The sequence below is a fragment of the Staurois parvus genome, unplaced genomic scaffold, assembly GCF_062004578.1.
Source record: "Staurois parvus isolate SC_StPar_1 unplaced genomic scaffold, SC_StPar_1.0 ptg000708l, whole genome shotgun sequence".
In the NCBI taxonomy this organism is placed as follows: Eukaryota; Metazoa; Chordata; class Amphibia; order Anura; family Ranidae; genus Staurois; species Staurois parvus.
In genome coordinates, this window is record NW_028318504.1 from 3,041,390 (window position 1) to 3,069,203 (window position 27,814).

The 27,814-nt window shown below is 40.2% G+C and overlaps 1 protein-coding gene across 1 annotated transcript in view; it reads left to right on the forward strand.

Annotated features, from left to right (window-relative positions):
- The first annotated feature begins 312 nt into the window (after positions 1 to 312).
- The window catches only part of LOC149445818 (catenin alpha-2-like), a 680,096-nt gene continuing 652,594 nt past the window's right edge, over positions 313 to 27,814 (forward strand). Inside the window, exon 1 of the mRNA XM_089653375.1 lies at positions 313 to 580. The gene's annotated coding sequence lies outside the window, so the exon portion shown is untranslated. The remainder of the gene's footprint in view (positions 581 to 27,814) is intronic.

The window sequence follows — 27,814 nt, forward strand, 5'->3', positions numbered from 1 at the left end:
GCAATATATTTGGGAAGAATGTTTTTAAAATATATTTTTCTTCTATGTGGGTACAACAGTGCACCCAGTTGAAATCAAAATGAGATTTGAAAGTGTATTAAAGCCTAGTCACTAAAATCTCCTATAAGCTACGTTATACCATAAGGACTGATTCTAGAAAAATTCTGTCTCGTTGACACAAAAAAAAAAAATTGTAACAGCTTCTTCATTTGCAACATTGTATTCAGTTCAGTACTAAAGTCTGCTTTTCAATAAAGCTGATTTAAAAAAAAAAAATCCAAGGGGAGTGGTGGATGTGAGCTCAGCTGATGCTCTAGCTCCTAGAGACCAAAGCCTCACATACAACACATTGGAGCTAAGCAGCTGCTGAAGCTGTCAGTGGCACACAGAGGAGAGCCCTGCTACCCAACACACAGCCAGACAATACAGGAGCCAAGCCTGCCATCACACAAGGCTGCACATCCACACACTGCTCCCTTTGTAACATCCATTCTGATCAGCGAGACGTTCTCTGGGATTTTAGCTATTTTCTACAACATCCATCCAAGGAGGAGACAAGTGGAAGCAGCCTCACCAGCCGGTAGGTAAGTGCCTTCCCTTCTCCAATGTGCTCATCCTCCTCTGCACCGGGGGGTCAGGAAGCAATGCAAATGCCATCGATGTGCCAAGGGACCCTGACGGTTATTACTCTTTTTTTTTTTTTTTTTTGGGAAGAGAATCTGAATTTTTGTGTGTGTGTTGAATTTCTTCCCCAGCATCCTCAGCTAGTCTCCATGAGCACAGTTATCAACAATGGTCCTCCAGCCTATTAATGTGGTTTCATTGCAGTCAGGCATGCTGGTGCGATGAGAACGGGGTCCGCTGACTCAGTTGATGATCCAAGAAGGAAAAAAAAAAAAAAAAAGCTTCCCTTTTATCCCTTCTTGTCTCTTTGTGCAAGGAATACTATAGTCGACATCTGCAGGTCCTCTGCTCCTCTTCCCCCTCCCCTCCCCCCCTTTCCTGGGTACCAGATTCATAATGACCAGCTGGTCATCCCTTATTTTTTTTTATATGTTTAAATTAGGCCTCCATGTAGATTCAAACCACCCGCTTAATATTTCATTTGGGCGGAAGACTTGGAGATGCTCTGGAGGCAGACAGTCAAGAATAAAAAAAACAAACAAAAGATGTTTCAATGGTGGCAGGGGAACCCTTGCCTTGTGCAACCTCCAACTTACTTTCTAGTAGCATCCTTCTTCTGTGCATCCCATGGCCAGCGGTCCTTGCACGCTCCTGAGATGAATGTGGTCTTCATGTTCCGAGATACATAGTTAAAAATGAGAGGTGGGATTTAAAATCACCATCCTTTTTTTTTTTCAATTCATAGGCAATGAGGTGTTAATTCCCATCACTTTCTTACTTTTCCCACTTTGCACATTTTCACCTGATTTACTATTTGTTTCTATTTACTAGATCCCCCCATTCCCCGGTCCTGGCCAATTCATCATTCTTTATTGCCTCCTCAGCACTTATACGACTTTTCTGTGTGCCTGAAAGGACCACTAAGGTACTTACTAAGTACTTACCAAAAACACCTACCTTTTGGACTTCCTCAGAAAAGGGTTAGAGCTTCCAAGGTTGTAATTCATTTTAATATTTATTTTTGTTTTTTAATTATCTTTTTTTTTTTGGTCATTTGTTGTTGTTTATGAATTTATTTAATCAATAGAAGTCCAAAAAGCAAGAGGTTTTTTTTGGTAATTTAAGAATGTTGTGAGTACCGGTGACACCAGACTTTTTTGGTGGATGTTGAGTTGCTATATATATATATACATATATATTGTAATTTAAGACTTTTGTGAGTATTTGGGACACCAGACTTTTGGGTGGATGTTGAGTTGCCACTTAATCAATTGAACTTTATGAAACACAGCTACTTATAATCTTCACAGTCAGATTGTTAAAAAGCTTTTTTTTTGTCTTTTTTTGTTTTATAATTTTTTTGTATTGCTCACTGGTTGTTGCTTATGAATTCAGTTAGTCAGTAGAAGTCAAAAGGGATATATATATATATATATATATATATATACACACATACAGGTGTATATATATATATATATATATTTTTTTTTTTTTTGGTAATTTAAGACTTTTGTGAGTATCAAGGACACCAGACTTTTGGGTGGATGTTGAGTTGCCACTTTGGTAATCAATTGTACTTTATGGAATATAGCTACCTATAATTTTTTTTTTTTGCTCATTGGTTGTTGCCTATGAATCCATTTAGTCAGTAGAACTCAAAAAGGCTATATTGTATATATTTATATATATATTTTCTTCTTTTTTGGGGGGTAATTTAAGAGTTTTTGGAGTGTTGGGGACACCAGACATTTTGGTGGACATTGAGTTGCTAGTTTGGTAATTAATTAAACTTTATAGAATGGAGCTACTTATAACCGTCACCATCAGATTGTTAAAATGCTCCTATTTTTTTTTGTTGTTGTTATTTAATGCATTTATTTAATTTTTTTGGTCACTGGTTATTGCTTATGAATCCATTTAGTTAGTAGAAGTCCAAAAGGCAATATTTTTTTTCTTGGTAAGTTAAGACTTTTGTGAGTACTGGGGATACCAGACTTTTTGGTGGATGTTGAGTTGTCACTTTGGTAATCAATTGAACTTTATGTAACGTAGCTATTTATGACCTTTACCATCGGATTGTTAAAAAGCTTCTATCTGACTTTAGATACTCAAGGTCCACTTGTTGGGTTCTCAGCCATTTTAGGCTAAGTAAGGTTGCCTATAGACAGACTAAAGCTCATTTCTAACAGGTGCAGCGTTTCACTTTAAGGATCATTCAGTAGAAACAAATGACTTTATAGCCATTAGCCATGCAACAACAAGCAAGGGCATAGGGAAATCTTCTGATATGAAAAAATAGTTGTGCTAAAGGTGTTTTAAAATGGGCTAAAATTTTATAATTGCTTTTTTTTCAGGCAATCCCAATCAATTATTTAATTTGAAAATCTTTTTAACATAGCATGTTTCTGAAGACTTATGTATGATGCCTTGGGATTTACAGAAATGTAGAGAGCATACTTTTAGTGGACTTACTAGATGGCTAGTGATTGTGGAAATGCAGAAATGTAAATTGGTTTCTGGAAAGGGGCCAAAAAAAAAAAATATATATATATATATATACTGTAGATATACACAAATATTATACATCTCTCCCTCTGAAAAGAGGGCAATAAAATAAAATGTATATATATATATATATATTGTTGTTTTTAAATACATATACTGTATTACTTATGTTATATACACAGTATACTGAAATCACACATTGTAAATAAATAAATTAAAAAAATAAAATAAAAAAATTATGTATATATAATTATATTATGTCTGTATGTATGCATGCATATATCTATATATCTATATCTATATATATAGATATAGATATATTTATATATATATACATATATATATATATATATATATATAGTTTAAATAATAGATATATCTGTAATTATACATAGTTTTATGTGTATATATATATATATATATATATAAATGCATAAATGATTAAGAGGTTGATGTCTGCCATTTGTTATAGTCTAGAATGAACTTTAGGATACCTGATCTTTTAAAGGCTGTCCAATCAAGCTTTCCTCATTAGGAGCAGCCAATCAAGTTTAGTCAATTAGAAGGACCCATGTGTATGTGCATTCATGTAGTGGCAAATGTATACTGTATGTTTGCACATAAGAGTCGTAATCCACCACAGCCAATTAGATTTCACCCTCGGTTCAGAGCTGACATGATAGATCATTGTCCATTAATTGCTATCGGTTTCTTTTTTTGCTCATTGACCTTTAACCTTATGAACTGTCACTTTTTTTCTTTCTACACTAAAAATAATTGTGAGAATGGAAGTATTCATGGCTAGTGGTGGAACCCAGGAGATGAGGAATTATCTACACTTGTTTTACCCATGGGAAACCTTTCAGGGTGATTGAAGGCAGTTTCTTGTTGATTAATAAAATTCATTACTAGGCTCCCCTGCGAGATATTAACCCATCATATCCAATTATGTCTGAGCTGATGGAGAAGCTGCTGAAGTGAATCGGTTGCAGGTCCTTTATACCAGAAAACACACAGCGGTCTGGTACCCAAGTATCTGCACTGCAAAGCTGTTGTGATCAATCATGAAATGCAAAGTGCAATAGCTGATAGTGACCGATCAGAAATGGCCACTTAAAGGGGAACTACGGTATATGTTTAGAGTAATGATTTTCTGGAGATAAAATTGGAACATTTTTCTAGAAGCAGTTGGCAATGTGATTTTCACTTTTTTCCTTGCTGCTTGTTCCATGTTTTCATTACTATACTTCACATCCGGGTTTTGAATTGCTCCCACTAGTGGTCATTGTTATGAGAAGCATTGAGCACACCTGTTTAAAGCAAACCTGTCATGTAGATATACTGTATGTGGGCACGCTAGCTGACATGCTGATTGTCTGTGTTCAATATCCTGTGCCACTCACCCAGAACAATTTCTTCAGTTAGTGACTTAGGAAGTGGATTAACATGGCAGCCACCCACATGGAAGAAAAATATATTTGAAATATATTTTAAAAATATTCTTCCCAAATATATTGCCATATATTTGAAATGCTACAATTTTGGCCATATTCAATATATTTCAAAATATATTTCAATATATATATATATATATATATATATATATATATATACAGTATATGCTGTATGTTGAAATGCTTTAAATTAAAAAATATATGAAAAATATTTTTAAAAATGCATTTCAAATATACTGTATGTCTTTAAAAATACAAATCTACATTTTTTGGAATGCATTTACAAATATATGTAAAAATATATGTTAAAATGACTTTTTTATATGTTAAAAAAATCTGAAGAATATATTTAAAAAAAAATACTTTTAAAAAATATATATATTTTTTTAACATATAAAAAAGTCATTTTAACATATATTTGTAAATGCATTCCAAAAATGTAGATTTGTATTTTTAAAGACATACAGTATATTTGATATATATTTGTAAAAATATGTTTCATATATTTTGTAATAAAAATGCATTTCAACATGCAGTATATATATATATATATATATATATATATATATAGATAGATAGATAGATAGATAGATATTGAAATATATTTTGAAATATATTGAATATGGCTAAAATTGTAGCATTTCAAATATATATCAATATTTTGGGAAGAATATTATTACAATATATTTCAAATATATTTTCTTCCATATGGGCAGGTAGCTGGCATTTTTAGTAGTGCGTCAGCAATGACTGGTAATGAACTCCCATCATGGCATGTCTAATGACTGCTGAGATAAGCTCAGTTAGACTTTTAGAGTGTCTGCTTTTGGACTTGCACTAAGATTAAGGAGCACTGAAGCAGAGTCATACTGCAGCATACTCAGGGTAAAGCCGAGACTGTGTATCTAATGAACTAATATTACTACCATGGAGTACACATAAAGGGACAAACTGGACACACAAACCCTGATTTGGGGTATTGACATTAAAATGGAACTCTAACCATACCTCCAGCCTTGCAAAGCTGTACAGCTGCTAAAAATGCTTAGTCTGGTTTCACTGCACACTGTGAGCTTCTCACAGCATGCTTTGGAAACTGCAGCAAGTCAGATAGAGCCCGATTCATTTCTTGGCTGGAGGACATCCACCATCATCTGGCCCAGGGGTCTCCAAACTACAGGGTGGAATGTACCCCGATTAAGTATCTTGTTTTTTTATACTTATGTAAAAAATAAAGTATATTTTTCAACAAAAAAGGGGTCTCAAAACTAAGGCCCTCCAGGTGTTGAGGAACTACAAGTCCCATGAGAGCCACAGGCAAGACTCACAGAGGCAGAGGCATGATTTAGTTTTATACAGGATTTATATAGGGCCAACAGTTTGCTCAGAGCTTTACAATATAATGGGAGACAATATAGCAACAATACAGTTCAATACAAGAGGGATAGGAGGGCCTTATCCTGGGAGCTTACAATCTAGGAGGGAGGGGCTAGTGGTACAAAAGGTAGTAACTGTGGGGGAGGGACTGGTAGGAGAAGTAAAAGATTCTGTTATTAGCTGAGGACAGGATAGGCTTCCTTGAAGAGATACAGTAGGTGTTCAGAGATCGCCTAAAAGTGAGCAGAACAGAGTAGGCGATAGTCTGATAAATTGGGGTAGAGAGTTCCAGAGAATAGGGGAGGCTCTGGAGAAGCCCTGGAGATGAGGATGGGAGGAGGAGACAAGGGAGCTAGAGAGCAGGAGGTCGTGTGAGGAGCAGAGAGTATGGTTTGGGTGATATTTGATGACAAGATTGGTGATGTCATTTGGGGAAGAGTTATAAATGGCAGTTACAATACAATTTGGTACAAGAGGAAACAGAAGGAAATGATGGGACTTGTAGTACTTCAACAGCTGGTGGGCCATCGTTTGGAGACATCTGATCTAGCCCGTTACCTGCTCCTATCATTCACTGCATTTTAGTTCTTTCAGTCATGGAGGCATCCGCATCCTCGTTGTGGGTGTTACCTAGAGGGGGGGGTCTGCCTTGAAGCGCCCACTCCTCCATACTGACACCCAGCAATCAATATTTGTGTAACTCCTACCAAATACCAGCCCCTTGCTTGCTTCAGGGCTGAGGGCTCTCGAGAGGAGCCCTAAGGCAGGGTGCTGTGATGTTTTCTGGAAGCTATGTACAGCCCTTCCCACCAGCCACGGTCTGCCTGCATTGCATAGAGAAGCACAGTGAGGTCTAAAATAGGGTGTGTCGTGGAGACTGTAAGGCTTTTCTTTGAACATTCCAATAGCCTGTGGGTGAAGGAGGAGGGCCTGGCAGGGGCAGCAAAATACAAGAAGGAATAAACGTCTTTGTTCTGTTGGAATCAATTTAGCTGTTGTGATGAGCAGTAGGTGCATAAAGGCACGGTCCAAAAAACCTTTAACAACACATGTACACATTTAATATTTCATATGTATGTTTTAAATATACTGTGATATTCTATTAATAAATAATATGCGATTATTATATGAATTATTATGATAGTATATAATATACTGTATATAAATACAGTGACTACATGCACTTTGCAATTAGACAGAACGGGTTAACCAGCCCAAACAGTTTGCATTTGCTGACACATGACACCTTCTGCCATGCCTGTTATATTGTGTGAATAAATGCATTGGAAGATGATAGATGATAGAATGAACACAACGTTACCTGTGCTTTTCCGGAATTTTGCTGAGTATTCCTCCATGAGTCATTGGCACAGGCAATTGATTACTAGATGACACCCTGCAACTCTGCCTGTACGGATCCTCTTCAGAGACGGGGTCGGTCACTTCAGTTGTGGATTAAACTGATGCTTTGAATTACTGCTGACATCTCGAATATGCATTGCCATTTATGAACTCATTTTTTTTCTGAGATGCTGGAAAATGAATTGAAAAAATGTGTTTTATCTACAGCAGATCCTGTACATCAGATGTAGAAAACTAAGACCGGACACGGTGGGATCTGGGGTTCCTCAGCAGGAGTTGGCCATTGTTTGCCAAGTATATAAAATATCTTGGGGGTGGTGCAGGGAAGGTCAGGGATTCCAATCATGACTGCTGCTCCCCTTTGTGTATTGTATGAGGTGTGACAATTTATTTCCCGGAATGGACTGTAAGAAACAAAAGAAAAAAAATGTTGGCATACCTATACACTAGTGGATAAAGGACTGCCAGAAACATTCCAGGAATGCGTTTTCTGGAGCACTGCGCAGTACCTTTCTGGATGTCTGGAATGCCATCAAATCTGTGTCCTTTTAGGGAGTTTTTCTTTCTCACAGTGCTAAGTCAGGGGAATAAAATGGTTGGTCCAGTCTTGGAATGGAGCTCCGGACAGGAGCTCGCAAATACTTAACACATCATGTGCAGGAGCACTGTCATAGTGGAAAATCCACTTTTCTGTAACCTTTTTATTTCAAATATTTTTATTAAAAGAATTTTATCAAAACAGTATATGGTACAACAAGCGGTTCACATTAGGAACAGAGAGGTATATATGCAGTAATTTCCCTACCAGTTGGCTAGGGACAACATAAACAGAATTTTCACTTAACTGAGAGGTATGCTTGGGAGATTGTGAACCGGGGTAAGGTGAGATACTGTGTATAGAGTGGGTAAGGTATAGAAAAGGGGGCTGGGGGGGGGGGGGGTGGGTGAAGAAAGGGAACTAAGCACCAGTCACTTGCGGAGGGTATGTATAGTATGGTTATATGAGTATCATTTCATAGTGTAGTTAGGGTTTTGAAGCCATCTAGACCAATGGAGTTCAAATTTGTGATAAGAGGAATTGTGGAGTGCTGATCTTTTTTCCATTAATTGGAAATTAAGGTCGGTAACGAGATAGGAGATAGAAGGAGTTTTGGATAATTTCCATAATTTAGCAATATTGGTTTTAGCAGCTGATAATATATGAATGATGATAGTGCGAAGTTCTGTGGAGAACTTGTCAATCCCTACATGTAGGAGAGCGAGAGCTGGGTTTGGTGTCATTGGGGATCCGGTGATTGAGGAGATCAATTGAAGCACTCTATTCCAGTAGGATTTTAAAGATTTACATGCCCACAATATATGGAAAATTGAACCTATTTCTCCGCAATGTCTCCAACAATTGGGAGAGTGTTGAGCGTAGTATATAGAGAGTTTAGCCGGTGTAAGGTACCATTGGTGTAAAATTTTTATGTATGATTCCCAGTGGGAACTACATTTGGAGGCTTTGTGGGTGATGGTGAAGGTTCTTTCCCACGTGTGGGGTTGTATTGGTAGTGTAAGCGTTGCTTCCCAGTTGGAAAGAGAAGTAGATTTTAAAGCAAACTTGGCGTTGGTTATAAGTGAATAAAAGGTTGAGATTCCTTTTTTGGTGTACTGTGACTTTTGTAAGAGGCTAAGTGTAGTAGAGGGGATTGCTGTTGTATGTGGAAAATTTAGTTGTTGTAAGAAATGTGCTATGCGCATGTATGTGTAGTATTCACTGTTAGGCAGATGCAATTTTTCTTGGAGGGTCGAGAAGGAGTCTAATTTAGTGTTTGTATAGATGTCTCTGATGTGTGAAATGCCATGCTTCTCCCATTGTCGTAAATTTAGGGAGGGAATAATGAAGCATAAAGTCGCAATTGGGGTAAGGGTTGGTTTGGTGATCACGTGGTCACAAACTAAAAGATCGTACCAGGCTCGGAGAGAGGCCTCTATGCAAGGATGCTTGATTATAATTTGGTGTTGAGTAGTTTGAGGAAGGAATAGGATTTTGTCGGTTGTAGGCTCGGAATGTGGGAGCGTTTCCATAGTTGTCCAAGACTTTTCTATAGTTGGTTGCCTCCAGAAATAGATCTGATCTAACAATGAAGCTGTGTAGTATGATTTTAAATGGGGGTGGCCTACTCCTCCTCTATGGGTTGGACTTCTGTAACCTTTTTATTTTCCACATTTGCATCCGTTCTTTTGCATAGTGACACTGTACTACTTGTGGGGGGTGATGACTTTTTTTTTTTCTTTACACTGATTGCTTTTACACCCATAAAGGCTGTAAAAGCAATCATTTCTCCTTCTCTCTGGCTGCATTCCTGCAGCCATTGAGAAATACTTTGAGAGCTGTGATTGGTCACAGTTTGTCACATGGTACAAGGCTGTTGTGAATATGTGTTCATTCACAGATTTCACACGTAGTAAACAATGATGTGATCACTGACTGACCAATCAGTGATCACATGAATCAGGACCTCTCACAGAGGTCCCGTACAGCGATCTGAGCTCCCAGGGAGCACGCACAGGCAATGGATGCGGCTGGACATTTAGAAACATCCACCCGCATCGGCAGCGCTCCCATACGGCCATTTATCTACATGGGCCGGACGGGAAGTGGTTAATATGAGGTACTTGAACAGGGTGTCACAAAAAAGAAAGTCTTGACTCGGGTGCAATGATCAGTATTCTAACATATACCTTCCCCCCAGCCCGGACACCACCCCCCATTGACTTCTCCGTCACATCCAACAACGCCACCATCAAACCCGCCCTGCAGGCCAGAGTACTTGGTTTCATTCTGGACTCCAACCTATCCTTCCAGCCCCAAGTCCAATCTTTAACAAACTCGTGCAGACTCCACCTCCGCAACATCGCCAAAATCCGCACGTTCCTAACCCCAGAAACCACTAAACAGCTCATCCACTCCCTCATCATATCACGACTCGACTACTGCAACTCCCTCCTCACTGGCCTGCCTTGCCGCTGGGTATCCCCACTTCAGTCAATCCTGAATACGGCTGCCAGACTCATTCACCTTTCCAACCGCTCCATCTCCGCCACCCCCTCTGCCAATCCCTCCACTGGCTTCCGATTGCGCAACGGATCAAATCAAAATCCTAACACTGACGTACAAAGCTGTCCACCATACTGCCCCGTACTACATCACTGACCTAATATCCAAGTACCACCCAGCACGCACACTCCGCTCCTCACAAGACCTCCTTCTCTCTAGTTCCCTGGTCTCCTCCTCCCATGCCCTCCTCCAGGACTTCTCCAGGGTGTCACCCATCCTCTGGAACTCCCTGCCCCAACCCATCAGATTATCACCTACTCTCCTCTCCTTTAGGCGCACCCTGAAAATCCATCTCTTCAGGGAAGCCTACCCCACCCCCTGCTAAACCTGCCAACCTCCTCCACTCTTCCTACCACTCCATTCCCCACAGCTATCTCCTCCTGTACCACTATCCCCTTCCTCCTAGATTGTAAGCTCGAAAGAGCAGGGCCCTCGATCCCCTCATGTTTTGCATTGTATTGATATTGTTCTGTCACATGTTCTGTCCCCCTTTGTAATGTACAGCGCTGAGCGAACTATTGGCGCTTTATAAATACTGTATAATAATAATGCCTGGCACCCCACCCCTAGTGACCCTGGCCATCTTCTCCCATCACAAAGCCCTTCTTGAGTGTAGGAACTTCATTCTCATTATATTCTGGACACACCTCATACTATTGTACTGCAGAAATGTGTACTGAAGAATAAATCTCTGTGTAAACTCTGCATGGGTCCTATATATTGAGATCAACTTACTGGAAAATCAGAAGATTGAGATGCATACAAGGTAGATAGAATCCTGGCCCAAAGTAAGGCCAACCAGAACATTCCACTCTTGTTTCTTTTAAGCCCAAGTCTAAACAAAACACTTTATTTAATTTTGGATATAGTGGGAAAGGTTTGAGCCTATGAGGCTCTTATTGTCAATAGAAAAATCCAGAGCACCATATGGACATGCAACTTTTTCATCTAAGCCCCATGGCGATTCAGAGTCACAAAGGACCCTGTTATCAGGGTGAAGATGCAGAACATCTCTTCATCACTCTGATAAAGGGGACCTTCACGGGACTCCAGTAAAAATGTTTTATGTGCAAATGGTGTGCTGGCTTTTTCTTATGATGGATATTTATGATGATTTATGATGGATGTTGTCTCTATTGGCCCATTCAGCGTCTCCTCACCCCCTGTAAAATGTTTTCTGCAGAGTGATCCCAATGTAAATCGCTCTTCAGAGAGCACCGCAAATGTGAATGAGCCCTAACTTACAAAATGGCTCGTGTAGCAATTGTATGTTATATTATTATATTTTATATATACCAGGGGCGGACTGACCATTTGGAAACTCGGGCACTGCCCGAGGGCCCGGGGTCAGTAGAGGGCCCCATGAGATGCCCATGGTACCTTTTTCATAGGCTTTTTTGAGCTTGGGCAAGGACACAGGGGCCCCATGATCCCCTATTGCCCGGGGGCCCTATGAGTTGTCAGTCCGCCCCTGATATATACTATATACTTTTTCCATGAAAATAGATTGGCACTTTACAGCAGAACTCCGGGTAATTTTTATTTCTGTGCCCACGGGTTAACTGCTCAATTTTTCCATGAGCGCAAAGGCTATACTTGCCTGATCGTTCGATCCTCTAGAAAAATGGTCTCCAAACTGTGGCCCAGGGGCCAGACGTGGCCCGTTTCTTGCTTTTATGTAGCCCTTGGGGCATTATTCCCCCCCCCCGCTGTCAGCAAGAGTGACTGCCACTGACACTGAGAAAAGGACACTATTCCTCCTATTGATACCAATGATAGGGCACTGTTCCTCCCACTGACACCATTGATGGGGCACTATTCCTCCCACTGATACCAATGATGGGGCACTATTCCTCCTATTGATACCAATGATAGGGCACTGTTCCTCCCACTGACACCATTGATGGGGCACTATTCCTCCCACTGATACCAATGATAGGGCACTATTCCTCCCACTGACACCAATGATGGGGCACTATTCCTCCCACTGATACCAATGATGGGGCACTATTCCTCCCACTGACACCAATGATGGGGCACTATTCCTCCCACTGATACCAGTGATGGGGCACTATTCCTCCCACTAATACCAATGATGGGGCACTATTCCTCCCACTGATACCAATGATGGGACACTATTCCTCCCACTGATACCAATGATGGGGCACTATTCCTCCCACTAATACCAATGATGGGGCACTATTCCTCCCACTAATACCAATGATGGGCATTATTCCTGCCATTGACACAAATGATGGGGCACTATTCTTCCTACTACCACCAATGATGGGGCACTATTCCTCCCATTGACACCAATGATGGGGAACTATTCCTCCCACTGACACCAATGATGGGGAACTATTCCTCCAATGACACCAATGATGGGGCACTATTCCTCCCACTGACACCAACAATGGGGCATTATTCCTCCCATTGACACCAATGATCGGGCACTATTCTTCCCATTAACACCAATGATGGGGCACTATTCCTCCCACTGACACCAATGATGGGGCACTATTCCGCTCACTGACGCTAACAATGGGGCACTATTCTTCCCATGACACCAATGATGGGGCACTATTCCTCCCATTGACACCAATGATGGGGCACTATTCTTCCCACTAACACCAGTGATGGGGCACTATTCCTCCCACTGACACCAATGATGGGGAACTATGGCACCAATGATGGGGCACTATTCCTCCCACTGACACCAACAATGGGGCATTACTCATCCCATTGATACCAACGATGGAACACCATTCCTCCTACAAACACCAACAATGGGATGCTGTTTCTACCACTGACATCAATGATGGGGCACTATTCCTCTCATTGATACCACTGATGGAGCACTATTACTCCCCCTAATACCAACGATGGGGCACTGTTTATTCCCACTAACGCCAGGACATTTTCTTCTCTCACTGGCCACAGTCCAGCCCTCCAAAAGTTTGAAGGACAGTAAATTGGCCTTTTGTTTAGAAAGTTTGGAAACCCCTGCTCTAGAAAACAGAGCTCCCCCGCATCCAGCAGTGGACTGTTCCTGCCGTCCCCACGTCCAGAGCCAGTCTATGGGAGTGATGACATCAGGAACAGTCCATGCACAAGACCACTGGTGTTGGGGGGGGGGGAGCAGGAGCAGCAGGGACCTGTCTTGCGCGCAGAGGATTAGGTAAGTACAGTATATCTCTGCTCTCATCACCCCTAGACAAATATGAGCAGTAAACACAGGCAGTGCAGGCACTCCCCCACTGCATGGGAGGAAAAATACCCCGAGTTCTTTTTTAAGTATATTGGCAGTCAGTAAATCCCTTTTTCCTACATGTTCGTGATGCAGTAGAGATAATCCCAAAGATACCCACTGTAGTCCATTCCTTGTCTCTCACCTACAGAAAACCTCTCACCTACAGAAAACCTGACCAAGCACCCCAACCCCCAATCACATTCACACCTATAATCAACCAAAACCTGCGCTAAATTTAAATCACTAACCAATACTGCTGCTCCAATAATCAAACAATAAAATGTGTAAAAAAAGAAAAAAACAGTGCAAAAAAAAAACTTAATATAAATAAATAAACATAAATAATAATAGTGTCTAAATCTAAACACAGCACATAAACTTAATAGAAATATAAAAAATATATAGAAAATAATATGTGTCTAAATCAAAATTATAAAAAAAAAAGTTCCAATCCAAATAATTAAAAATGTTCCACATCCAATGTGCTCCAAAAGAAATAGTGATGGATCTCGTGCAAAGGAAACTTCAATGTATTGACACCCTCTGTGACAACCAATATATATTGCACTCACCAAATGTAATGGACTCTCTTTTTGAGAGCAGCAGGAATGACAGCAGCCTGGAGAAGATTGTCAGGAAAAGGCCATTCAAAAGTATTGGGGACATTCACAAGGAGTGGACTGAGGCTGGAGTCAGTGCATCAAGAGCCACCACACAAACACGGATCCTGGACATGGGCTTCAAATGTCCTATTCCTCTTGTCAAGCCACTCCTGAACAACAAACAACGTCAGAAATGCCTTACCTGGGCTAAAGAAAAACAGACCTGGTCTGTTGCTCAGTGGTCCAAAGTCCTCTTTTCTGATGAGAGCAACTTTTGCATCTCATCTGGAAACCAAGGACCCAGAGTATGGAGGAAGAATGGAGAGGCACACACTGCAAGATGCTTGAAGTCCAGTGTGAAGTTTCCACAGTCTGTGGTGATTTGGGGAGCCATGTCATCTGCTGGTGTTGGTCCACTGTGCTTCATTAAGTCCAGGGTCAACGCAGCCGTCTACCAGGAGATTTTGGAGCACTTCATGCTTCCTTCCGCAGACGAGCTTTATGGGGATGCTGACTTCATTTTCCAGCAGGACTTGGCACCTGCCCACACTGCCAAAAGCACCAAAACCTGATTCAATGACCGTGGGATTACTGTGCTTGATTGGCCAGCAAACTCACCTGACCTGAACCTCATAGAGAATCTATGGGGCATTGCCAAGAGAAAGATGAGAGACATGAGACCGAACAATGCAGAAGAGCTGAAGGCCGCTATTGAAGCATCCTGGTCTTCCATAACACCTCAGCAGTGCCACAGGCTGATAGCTTCCATGCCACGCCGCATTGAGGCAGTAATTACTGCAAAAGGGGCCCAAACCAAGTACTGATTACATATGCATGCTTATACTTTTCAGAGGTCCGATATTGTTCTATGTACAATCCTTGTTTTATTGATTGCATGTAATATTCTCATTTTCTGAGATTGTGGATTTGGGGTTTTCATGAGCTGTAAGCCATAATCATCACAATTATGACAAATCACGGCTTGAACTATCTTGCTTTGCATGTAATGAGTCTATCTCATATATTAGTTTCACCTTTTAAGTTGCATTACTGAAATAAATGAACTTTTGCACCATATTCTAATTTTTCGAGTTTCACCTGTGTATTGGTTGTCACAGAGGGTGTCAATACACTGAAGTTATCCTTTGCACCAGATCCATCACTTTTTCTTTTGGAGCACATTGGATGTGGAACATTTTTAATTATTTGGATTGGGACTTTTTTTTATCACATTCACACCTACCTGGGAAGTCTGAATCAGATCGGTGATCCATCCAGCAGGGAAAGCAGAAATAACTCAGCTCAGGGTTCTCTGAGGAGCTCTGCGAAATCAGATTACAGATTAACGTAAACAGAGTGAACTTTCTGATTTAATCACAGTTGCCGCGTTCTCTGTGTAGGATTAGTCGTTCACCGCTTACATTTCTTTCCTCGAATTGCTCTTTAATGCATTTACACTTCGAAAAACGATTCTTATGCAATTCCAAAAAAAAATGACCTTTTTTGGACCTTCATTGCATAAGCAAGCTTGACTTTGCTGTAAATTCTAGTAGACGTATAAATGTACAGTCATGGCCGAAATTGTTGGCACCCTTGATATTTCTCCAGGAAATCATGTATTTCTCACGAAACGTATTGCATTAACACATGTTTTGCTATACACATGTTTATTCCCTTTGTGTGTATTGGGACAAAACAAAAAAAGGGAGGAAAGAAAGCAAATTCGACATAATGTCACACAAACCTCCAAAAATGGGCTGGACAAAAGTATTGGCACCCTTTCACAACTGCGGATAAATAAGAATGTTACAAGCATGTGATGCTCCTGTAAACTCACCTGGGGCAAGTAACAGGTGTGGGCAATATAGAAATCACACCTGAAAGCAGATAAAAAGGAGAGACGTTCACTTAACCTTTGCATTGTGTGTCTGTCTGTGCCACACTAAGCATGGACAACAGAAAGAGGAGACGAGAACTGTCTGAGGACCTGAGAACCAAAATTGTGGCAAAATATCAACAATCTCAAGGTTACAAGTCCATCTCCAGAGAACTAGATTTGCCTTTGTCCACAGTGCGCAACATTATCAAGAAGTTTGCAACCCATGGCACTGTAGCTAATCTCCCTGGTCGTGGACGGATGAGGAAAATTGATGAAAGATTGCAACGCAGAATAGTCCGGATGGTGGATAAGCAGCCCCAAACATGTTCCAAAGACATTCAAGCTGTCCTGCAGGCTCAGGGAGCATCAGTGTCAGCGCGAACTATCCGTCGACATTTAAATGAAATGAAACGCTATGGCAGGAGACCCAGGAGGACCCCACTGCTGACACAGAGACATAAAAAAGCAAGACTACAGTTTGCCAAAATGTACTTGAGTAAGCCAAAAGCCTTCTGGGAAAACGTCTTGTGGACAGATGAGACCAAGATAGAGCTTTTCGGTAAAGCACATCATTCTACTGTTTACCGAAAACGGAATGAGGCCTACAAAGAACAAAACACAGTACCTACGGTAAAATATGGTGGAGGTTCAATGATGTTTTGGGGTTGTTTTGCTGCCTCTGGCACTGGGTGCCTTGACTGTGTGCAAGGCATCATGAAATCTGAGGATTACCAAAGGATTTTGGGTCGCACTGTAGGGCCCAGTGTCAGAAAGCTGGGTTTGCGTCCAAGATCCTGGGTCTTCCAGCAGGACAATGACCCCAAACATACGTCAAAAAGCACTCAGAAATGGATGGCAAAGAAGCGCTGGAGAGTTCTGAAGTGGCCAGCAATGAGCCCAGATCTAAATCCCATTGAACACCTGTGGAGAGATCTTAAAATTGCTGTTGGGAAAAGGTGTCCTTCCAATAAGAGAGACCTGGAGCTGTTTGCAAAGGAAGAGTGGTCCAAAATTCCGGGTGAGAGGTGTCAGAAGCTTATTGATGGTTATAGGAAGCGACTGATTTCAGTTATGTTTTCCAAAGGGTGTGCAACCAAATATTAAGTTAAGGGTGCCAATACTTTTGTCCAGCCCATTTTTGGGGTTTTGTGTGACATTATGTCATATTTGCTTTTCTGCCTCTGTTTTATATTTGTTCCAATACATACAAAGGGAATAAACATGTGTATAGCAAAACATGTGTTAATGCAATACCTTTTTTGTGTGAAATACTTGATTTTCAGGAAAAATATCAAGGGTGCCAACAATTTCGGCCATGACTGTATATAAATGTATGGTAAATCAGACTAGTGGGCTGCCAAGTCTGTAAACTATGGAGCCTTCAACAAGTGAGGACACCAGCAGAAGTCACGATACTTGGCCAAGGTGTAAAAAAATCGGTAAAACCTAAAAGAATATTTCTGCCTTACTGAAGAGCAACCCGTTCAATCCCGATCCTTACAGAACTAGCAGGATGATCCAATGCCAGAGCCAGACACGTGCAAAACGAAAACATTTGTTTTGGTTCGTTTTGTTTTATATTTGTTATTTGACTAATTTTGTTTCGTTCAATTAGTTACATTTGTTTAATTTGTTTTTCGGAATTTGTTTTGTTTATTCGAATTCGACCGAACGGATTCATAAATAATTCTAATGGGTTCGAAAACAGTTCGAACAGATTCGAAAATAATTCCAATGGATTCAAAAACAATTCTAATGGATTCGATAATAATTCTAACATTACAATCCATAATCCACAATCCATCTGTGTTTTTGTTGGTATATATAGGAAGAGTTGCCTGACCATATTGGAAATTTCTGTTTCAGCAAAATTTTCACAGTGTTTTTGTTGATCATTACTCAAGTCACCATAGCGCAGCTCACAATTTTTTGTAAAGTATTTTAGTCTTTTCTAATCTATTCTATTCCTTTCTATTATTTTATATTTGATTCTAATGTATTCTTTTCAAATTCAAATTCATTCTATTCAAAATTTGCTTTTCGAAAAGGCAGTTATATTCTTTCTATTTTGTTCTATTCTATTGTTTTTCTATACTATACTATACTATTCTATTCTATTCTATTCTATTCTTTGACTCTCTATTCTAGTCTTTTCTATTCTATTCTTTGATTTTCTATTCTATTCTAATCTTTTCTATTTTATTCTATTCTAATTGATTCTTTTCTATTCCTTTATTTTCTGTTCTATTTTGCTCTGTTTTACTCTATTATTTTCTATTGTATTCTTAGATTTTCTATTCTAATCTTTTCTATTATTTTCTATTCTATTCTTTGATTTTCTAGTCTAATCTTTTCTATTCCTTTGTAATGGATAATATTCTTTTCTATGCCTTTATTTTCTATTCTATTTTGTTCTGATTTATGCTATTATTTTCTACTGTATTCTGTTCTATTCTTTTATTTTCTATTTTGTTTTTTTTCCTCTATTCTTTTCTATTCTATTTTTTGATTTTCTATTCTATTCTAATCTTTTATATTTTATTCTATTCTAATTGATTATTTTCTATTCCTTTATTTTCTGTTCTTTTTTCCTCTATTCTTTTCTATTCTATTCTTTGATTTTCTAGTCTAATCTTTTCTATTCCTTTGTAATGGATAATATTCTTTTCTATGCCTTTATTTTCTATTTTATTTTGTTCTGTTTTATGCTATTATTTTCTACTGTATTCTGTTCTATTCTTTTATTTTCTTTTCTGTTCTGTTTTCCTCTATTCTTTTCTATTCTATTCTTTGATTTTCTAGTCTAATCTTTTCTATTCCTTTGTAAAGGATAATATTCTTTTCTATGCCTTTATTTTCTATTCTATTTTGTTCTGTTTTATGCTATTATTTTCTACTGTATTCTGTTCTATTCTTTGATTTTCTAATCTGTTCTTTTTTCCTCTATTCTTTTCTATTCTATTCTTCGATTTTCTAGTCTAATCTTTTCTATTCCTTTGTAATGGATAATATTATTTTCTATGCCTTTATTTTCTATTCTATTTTGCTCTGTTTTATGCTATTATTTTCTACTGTATTCTGTCATATTTTATTTTCTGTTATGTTCTTTTTTCCCTCTATTCTTTTCTCTTCTATTCTATTCTTTGATTTTCTAGTCTAATCTTTTCTATTCCTTTGTAATGGATTCTATTCTTTTCTATTCCTTTATTTTATATCCCGTTTTGTTCTGTTTTACTCTATAATTTTCTACTGTATTCTGATCTATTTTTTATTTTCTATTCTGTTATTTTTTTCCTCTATTATTTTCTATTCTATTCTTTGATTTTCTAATCTTATCTATTCCTTTCTACTGTATTCTGTTCTATTCTTTTATTTTCTATTCTGTTCTTATTTTTCTTTGTTCTTTTCTATTCTATTCTTTTATTTTCTATTCTATTCTTTTTTATTTCTCTATTTTCTGTTCTGTTTTATTCTATTCTTGGTTTAAAATTTGTTTTCAAATTTATTTTCAAATGTGTTTTCAAATTCAAATCGATTTGAATTTAGGCCGAATTTAATTTTCATTTAAATTCGTTATTATTGTAATTCGGATACATCCGAATTTCGATTCTGAATAAAACGGACTGCACATGTCTAACCAGAGCTGGACGAAGCATATCCAGGCAGAGTATGGCAAAGTAGGCTTAAAGGGTGGCTTCACTTTCATGAAAAAAATAGAGCAAATAGGAAAAAAAACAAACAATGGGGTTGATTTACTAAAGGTAATTAGACTGTGCCAGGGGCGGACTGACAACTCATGGGGCCCCCCGGCAGTAGGGGATCATGGGGCCCCTGTGTCCTTGCCTATGAAAATGGTACCAAGGCCATCTCATGGGGCCCCCTACTGACCCCAGGCCCTCGGGCAGTGCCCAAGTTTTCAAATGGTCAGTCCACCCCTGGACTGTGTACTTTACAAAGTTCAGAGCTTAGTAAATGAGCAGAAGCTTTGCTGACTTCAATCATCCAAACAAGTGCAAGCAAAAATGCTGTTGTTTTTTTTTTCCCTTGCATGTGATTGGGTATTCTTGACAAAGGGAAGCTTTGCCTCATTTACTAAGCTCTGGAGCAACTGCCCTTGCAGAGTGCACCGTCTATTTGCCTTTAATAAATCAACCCCAATACAGCATATATAATTGCTACACAAACCATGTTGTACAGTAAAGTGGTTGCACAGCCTTCCATATACCCAGTGAAGTGATTGGCCTCAGGTGATACACAGAGATGAAACAAATCCTCCTACATAAGTTGTACCTGTTTATTTTCAGTCTTCTCTTCTCTACAGCCTTTCAAAGTGCTGAATTTATAAAGTTTGCCTAAGAGCACAGATAAAAAGGAGGTGGCGAGCTGAAATTACACTCTGCAGAGCTCAGTGAGAAAAACTCAGAGAGCTGATTGGAAGGAAGAGACACACTCTCCTCCACACAGCTCACAGGAACAGAGCTGAGGCTGTTAGTTTGCTGGAGGTCCCTCCCCTGTCACATTTTTGCTCTTGGTGTCAGGAAAACTTGTCAGACGTGATTCATGCTGATTCAGCAGAAAAAGGAGGCAACAGATAGAAACAACACTTAGTGCTCTGGACTGAGACAAGTACACACTATAGAGGGATATGCTTTGTTTATATTTCATGTCTGAGGTTTACAACCATTTGAATGGTAAATAAACATGACGTTTCCATTTCAATCTGCAGCTGCTGTCATTTTCTGTAAATTTAATGCAATATGGTAAGCTGGGGGCATTCTGTACACTATTCATGTACAAAAAACCCCCAAAAATGTCCTGTCCTGCTTGTGTGATTGGCTCACTTTTTAGTTTTGTTTCGGTGAAATAATCCCAAGGGTTAACCTCCCTGGCTGTATGATTATTTCAGATTTTTGGTGCTGAAAGCGGTACCATTATTTTGCATGGAAATATGTAGTTTTTTTATTGTTGGCTGTAATATTTAGGAATAACTCACTGAAATCTGTCCGAACAAGAGTCTAGTAAACATCCCGGGTATGATAAAATTTGAAACACGAAATCATAAATTATAATTTAATAAATAATCATAAAAAATAATAATATAATAATAATACATTTAATTCAATAATATCAAACCAAAAACACTGAAATTTGAAATATAGCGCCAAGTTCGCACATCGCTGAGCAAAGTCGCAAAATCGTTTTCAGTGTCTGATGACGAATTTCCCCACAAATCATTATCACTCAATTCTGCAAGTGGTTCTGATTTACTATCGCTGTTCTCTAGCTGATCTAAACCGCTTTTGACCTAAAGGGACGCTTTTTGGACGCCATGGACTTTTCTCAGTTTCCAGGCAGAAAGAACAGACAAAATGCAGGCAGGGCACAGGACAAAGCACTCGGGACAAAATGTATGTGAAATGGGTTGAAACAGCAATGTTTTACTATGAAAAATGTGTTTTGAAAAAAATGAAATTTTTTAAAATTTTCAAATTTCCGGCGGCGGCGCCCGTACGTCCCGACGTCACAGGGACCGGAAAAGAAGCCGGATGCCGGCATCAGCCGGAGGAGATGGCCGGGGACGCTGCAGGGGACACATCGCGGGAGCGAAGGACAAGGTAAGCTCTGCAGGGACTCCTTATGCAGTGCCGCATGGTAATCCTGAGTGTAGCTCGGGGTTACCGCTTTTGGTACAGAAACTTTACCCCGAGCTACACTCGGGAATACCGCCAGGGAGGTTAATTACTTCTAGAGGGATGCCGACACTGCAGCTTTTCTCATTAGAACACCAAGAGTGTACCAGGTGATTATCATGAACCAGACCCTCCTAATCAGAATGACTGATCAGTCCGGTGACACAAACACCTATTTCTTCACAGGAACAAAAGGTAGGAACCTGCTGCGAGGTTTGGTAAAATCCCTGCATTTCTATGGTGTGAACTGGCCCTAAAGTTGAATTTCAGCCTTCTCTCCAGTCTTGCTCACTTGTACCAGCGCCTCTCCTGGACTGAAATTGCTTCTCTGATTTCACTGCACACTGTGAGCTTCTCACAGATTGCATTAGAAGCTGCAGCAAGTCAGATAAAGCCTGCCTCTTTTTCTTTTCAACCTAACTGTTCATGTCCCTTTTATTCACTGGATTTCAATTCTTTCAATCATGGATGCTCGGCATCACATGTGTGCGGTACCTAAGGGGGTCTGAATGCAAATACAGCAACGCCCACTCCTCCAAACTGACACCCAAGAGCCAGGCTACCTGCTTGTACTAAGTCCTCATGCACACGGGACATTTTGATAACACTGGTAACGTTATCTGTGTAAAATCGCATATAAATATGAGTTTTTTAGCGTTTTTGCATTAACGTTTAGCGATGTTTTGCCGCGTTTAGCAGCATTTTCCCGCGTTTTTCAGTGTTTGTGTTTTTAGCGGGTTTTTTTGGTCAAAAGAACATTCAAAAACAACGGTTTGCAGTGCTTTACTGCGTTTTGACGCGTTTAGCTGCATTTACCCACGTTTGCTTTTTTTAGCATTTTTTATCCAAAAATTTTTTTTGTGTCAAAAAAAGACCAAAAATGCCAGTTTGCAGCGCTTTACCGCCTTTTGCCACGTTTTTCAGCGTTAGAGAGTTTATACAGCTAAAAACCTCCTCTAGAAACCCACTATTCCTGGGTTTTTTTTCCCAGCCAAAAAACATCCCAGCCAAAAAACGTTGATTCCAGTCTATATGTGCATGGACACATAGGACAACATGCTGGGGGGGGGGTTTACTGGCTGTAGAAAAAAAACTGAAAAGCCAAAAACAGCCGCTGTAAAAACGTCAAGTGTGCACGAGGACTAAGGCAGGGTGCTGTGATATTTTCAGGAAAATGTGTGCAGCATCCTGCCAGCACCCCCCCCCCCCTTCACACTACCTCCAGCCATGATCTGCATGCATTGCATAGAGAAGCACAGAGATATCACAGTCTAAATAAAGTATGTCATGAAAATGAAAAGTTTTCATTTAAACTGTTACTAGCATTTTAATGAAGGAGAGGGAAGAAGGCAGAAAATTAAAAATGTAAGCAGGTTACTTTTCAGTGGTCCTGTTAAAATATTAATCCATTCTTATGGCAGAGGCAGTGGGGTATTTTACGCACACACCTGGAGGCTGCAGCTGCCGGGAGTGTGTGTATATTCCACAAGCAGGGGCGGACTGACCATTTGGAAACTCAGGCACTGCCCGAGGGCCCGGGGTCAGTAGGGGGCCCCATGAGATGCCCCTGGTACCTTTTTCATAGGTTTTTTTGAGTTTGGGAAAGGACACAGGGGCCCCATGATCCCCTATTGCCCGGGGGCCCCATGAGTTGTCAGTCCGCCCCTGTCCACAAGCCATCTGTCAGCTTACTAATGCAAGGGGTCAGTAGGGGGCCCCATGAGATGCCCCTGGTACGTTTTTCATAGGTTTTTTTGAGTTTGGGCAAGGACACAGGGGCCGCATGATCCCCTATTGCCCGGGGGCCCCATGATTTGTCAGTCCGCCCCTGTCCACAAGCCATCTGTCAGCTTACTAATGCAAGAATTACAGAAGCTGTACAGCAACCTGATTGATTTCTGTGACCCCCAGAGTGTGATTTCCCCCCTCCCCCTCCCCCTCCCTTACTTGACCCCTCCCTTCCCCCATGCTTCCTGGGCTCTGCTGTCCCACTTGCAGGCACAGGACCTGCATGTAAAATGAACGGCAGGTAAGACATCAGGGATCTAAAAAAAACCCTGATTTCTCATTAAAGAGAATGTGTCTTAAAAATATTATATCACATAAGGGACTTTGGCTGGCCATACACTATACAATTTTCTTACAATTTTCTGTCCAAGTTCCTTTAGATTTACCTTCAACTATGTAGTGCAAGGGTCTGCCTAACTGGATATAATTGAAAGTGTTGTTTAGGTTTAACCTCAAATTATATGGTTTCTGGTAAATCTAAAGAAAAATTATCAAGAAAATTGTATAATGTATGGCCAGCCTTTGTGTCCAATTTGTTATATAGGGGGGGATTTACTACAACTGGAGCACTCAGGATCTGGTGCAGCTGTGACTGATAAGCAATCAGCTTCTAACTTCGGCTTGTTCAATTAAGCTTTGACAATAACACCTGGAAGCTGATTGGTTTCCATGCAGAGAAATATATGGCGTTTTAGTAAATAACCCCATAAAGTTTTAGCTAAAGTTAAAAAAAAAAAAGTAAAAAAATAAACTCATTGAACCCCCCAAAAAAATGTTAGCTTGCCCCGCTCCCACATAAGCTCCCACACAGGTCATCAGGATGAAGGTCATCCAAAATTGCTTTCATTGCTTAAACTGTCTGAAAAAAACACAAGAAAATGGTCTAAAAACATACCAAAAACATGTAAACACACATGTCAGGGGCACCTACATACAAAAACGCTACTTGCAATACACATTACATTTCTCTGCACATGCCAGAGTGGGAGCAATGATTCTACACCAATTAATTAGGGTTCTCTCTAAACTGATGACGCGCAGAAGCTTTTGGAAATTACAGAGTGCTGACGTTTCCTGTCGTTTTGAAGATACAAGTAAATTTAAAGTGGAGTTCCAGCTGAAAAAAAAAAATAAAAGACTTTTAAACTACAGCCACTTGCCTGTCCTTCGGTACAGCAGTGTCCTCACCACCGCTGGTTTCACCGGATTAGTATGCTTATTAGTAAAATCAGCACACTGTACACACATTACACTTGTTAGGCACACAGTTAACCCTTTGATTGCCCCAGATATTAACCCCTTCCCAGCCAGTGTTATTAGTACAGTGACAGTGTAAAGTATTAGCACTGATCACTGTATCAATATCACTGGGGATGTCAGTGTCACTTAGTCAGTTCCCACCAAATATCAGTTAGTGTCATTACTAGTGTAGCACTACCCCCTTAGGAGTCACTAGAAGATGTGGGTCCCTCTATAGTCCTGCACAGCCGGGCATCACACAGCTTCACCAAGACTTGTATCCAGAGTCAGATATCAATCCTTGAACTTTGGCTTTGTTGTATTTTTTAGGGGATTTGAACTGGGAAAGGGTTAGAGGTGTACAGGATGCCTAAGGAAACCGATAAACTGAGGATCACTTCCTGGAACTATTGACAAGCCTTCTCTGCAGCACAGTCTCTGTTGGAGAGTTAGCAAGTGTCTCCTTAATGTACCACCTTAGACCCTAGATGAAATTCTCCTCTTCACCCAGCCATCAGAAGGTGTCCCTGAACAGGAGATCCTGTTCTTGTCACTTTAAGAGATGAACAGTCACTGGTAGGTGGCAAATCGTGTTTCCCACCAGAGTGCTCCATCCCCTATCCACCCTGAGGGTGCTGGTGTACTCAAACATATCCTCCCCTGTACCGTTGGTGGGTTGGTTGCTGCTACCAGGCCTTTTCAGCTGGGCCGCTCCTTCCCTGCCATACAGGTGGTCCTCGCTCTGGGAGCTAGTGAGTCTCTGAGCTTCTCCCTTTCCAGCACCAGGCCTGCAGGTAGGCCCCATCTCATTGAGCCTCCTTGCAGCCTCCTGCCTTCAGCCTCACATCTTCCTCACTGTCTTCCACTTGAACTAACTCCAACACTTTTCTTGTTCAAACAATTTTTATTAATAGTAAATCAGAGTAACATAAACATTGTAGTGATAGCAAAACAGAAGAAGTGAAGATCACGGTACAAATGTCTATATATTTCCGACAAAAACAGGTAGTTAAGAATTTATGACAAATAACGTTATATCTTTGGTAGATCAGGGTAATGGCTCACAAGGGCATTAAAGAGAGAGGGAAGTTTAGAGGGGGGTCAAACAGGGGAAGGGGGGCAGGGGAGAAGGAATAGCAACAATGACTCCATGAACTTTATCGAGTGTACGACAGCCCCTATGAGCTATGTATGAAGGGCTATTAACAATACCCATGGGGCATAGCACACAAATCAAGGAAGGAGGAGTGATTCGTCAAAGTTAGGTGGAAGGAAGCGCTCTACCCAGGGAGTCCATATGCACAAGAATTTAGGGATCGTGTCAAGAATTGTGGCTTCCACCTTTGCATGTATCATGGCTTGTGTTAATTTGGTTTTGACAGCCGCAACACTTAGAGTGGGGGATTTCCAGGATTTCGCTATAACCTGCTTAGCCGCCGTCGTGACTTGCATAAGGAGCTTGAATTGCGAATTGGAGATGCCATGGGGGTGTTGATTGAGCAGGGCTGTTGTTGGATCAGGTCGTAGAGTGATAGTACTGAGTGTGGATAGTATGGTGAAAATTTCAGCCCAAAGGATTTGGGCTACTGGGCAGTCCCACCAAATGTGGTAATGTGTTCCTTGGTCCGCACAGCCTCTGAAACAGTTGGGTGAATAGCTAGGGGTAAATTTTGCAATTCTCGCCGAGACTAAGTACCAGTGAGTTAAGACTTTATAGTTCGTTTCTAATGCTATGATGTTCTGCGAAGATGATTTTGTATTGGCCCAAATGTGGTCCCAATCTGATGAGTCGAGTCCCTTACCTAAATCCTTTTCCCACCTATGGGTGTAGGGAGGGGGGGGGCGCAGTAACCGAAGTAGTGAAGAGTTAGTATAGGCATGAAATAAGACCACGTCTGTGAGGGTCTTTTAACTCCAACACTTTTAAGGGTGTCCAGCCCCTTGCCAAGCTTTCTGTTGGGGCTTGGCTAGGACCCCTCAAGAGTGCAAGCCAGCCAGTCCTCAGATCCACCCACTGCCTCTAGAGCCTTCCTCCAAAGCCCTAGAACAGGGGGAAATTCCAGAGGGGCCGACCTGAAGAGCCTCTCAGTTCCTGACTGCAGTTTAACCTTCTGGCTATTACACCAAGGCTGCTACTCAGCCTTTCTTACTGACAATCAGGACTCTAGCTCCCCCTAGCTAAACTAGGAGGGAAAGAAAGAAAGAAAGAAAGAAAGAAAGAAAGAAAGAAAGAAAGAGAGAAAGAAAAAGAAAGAGAGAAAAAGAAAGAGAAAGAAAGAAAAAGAGAGTCTGTTATATATACCATAGTTTATAGACTCTATAACTTTCACACAAACCAATCTATATACCCTTATTGGGATATTTTTAACCAAAGATATGTAGCAGAATACATTTTGGCCAAAATTTGTGAAAACATTTAATTTTTTACATTTTTTTATTGGATATGTTTTATAGCAGAGAGTTAAAAATACAGTTTTTTTTATCTTTATTCATTTATATAATAAAACATAAAAACTCAGTGGCAATTGAATACCACCACAGGAAAGCTCTATTTGTGTGAAAAAAATTATATCAATTTCATTTGCATACAGTGTTGCATGACCGCACAATTATCAGTTAAAGTAGCGCAGTGCCGAATAGCAAACAGTGGCCTGGTTATAAAGGGGGTAAAACCTTTCGAAGCTGCAATGGTTAATTTGAAAAATCTTGCCATTTCTAAACTTTCTTTGTTTAGATCCCCACACATTTTCTTCCTTTGATTTCTGAGTATACTAATATTTCAGCTTTAAAATGAAATCAGGGGAGTGCCCATCTTTTCTACCCTTTACAGCATATTGTTTCCAGTACAACTATAAGACAGGTGCTCTTTGATCACATGGATGTTTTCTGATCATTTATTTTGTCACATGGAATCGGAATGTATGCTGCATTCTGTAGTCAT